Below are 510 nucleotides of genomic sequence, written 5' to 3'. Positions count from 1 at the left end.
GAGCTGAGCCCGCGGACCAAGCCGCAACTGCCGCACGGCGGGACCACGCTAGCGTCACTGGGGTGTTCCGCAGCCCAAAACTCCATGGCAACAGCTTTTCTTCCCAGCTGAGGCTTACGTCGCGTCACCCAGGCCAGAGCACCCCATGGGAGCGCACTCAGAAACTCCCACGTGTCGGGGAGAGGCCTAGGTTGTGAGGCATTCCCTCTTCTTCAGAATCCTCATTATTTTTAGTCATCTGGTCAAGCGGACACTGGGATGTGATTCTAGACTTTACGAACAACGGAGATAAAAAGGCACAGCGATCACATGGCCCCCTGGGACAGACGCCCAGGGATACTCCGAAAGAAACCGTGCACTGCCCAAGGGCTCCCAGTGGGCGGCAAGCCAGGGTGAGACCCGGGCTGCACGCGCGGCGCCGAAGAGAGCACTCGCAGGGACATCCGCCTGGCGCCCAGCAGCCGAGAGCGCGCGCAACTGCGAATCCGCAGCCCCGCATCGCCCGGAGCG

This window comes from Colobus angolensis, unplaced genomic scaffold (genome assembly GCF_000951035.1).
Source record: "Colobus angolensis palliatus isolate OR3802 unplaced genomic scaffold, Cang.pa_1.0 Scaffold32, whole genome shotgun sequence".
In the NCBI taxonomy this organism is placed as follows: Eukaryota; Metazoa; Chordata; class Mammalia; order Primates; family Cercopithecidae; genus Colobus; species Colobus angolensis.
This window is presented reverse-complemented; position numbering follows the sequence as displayed.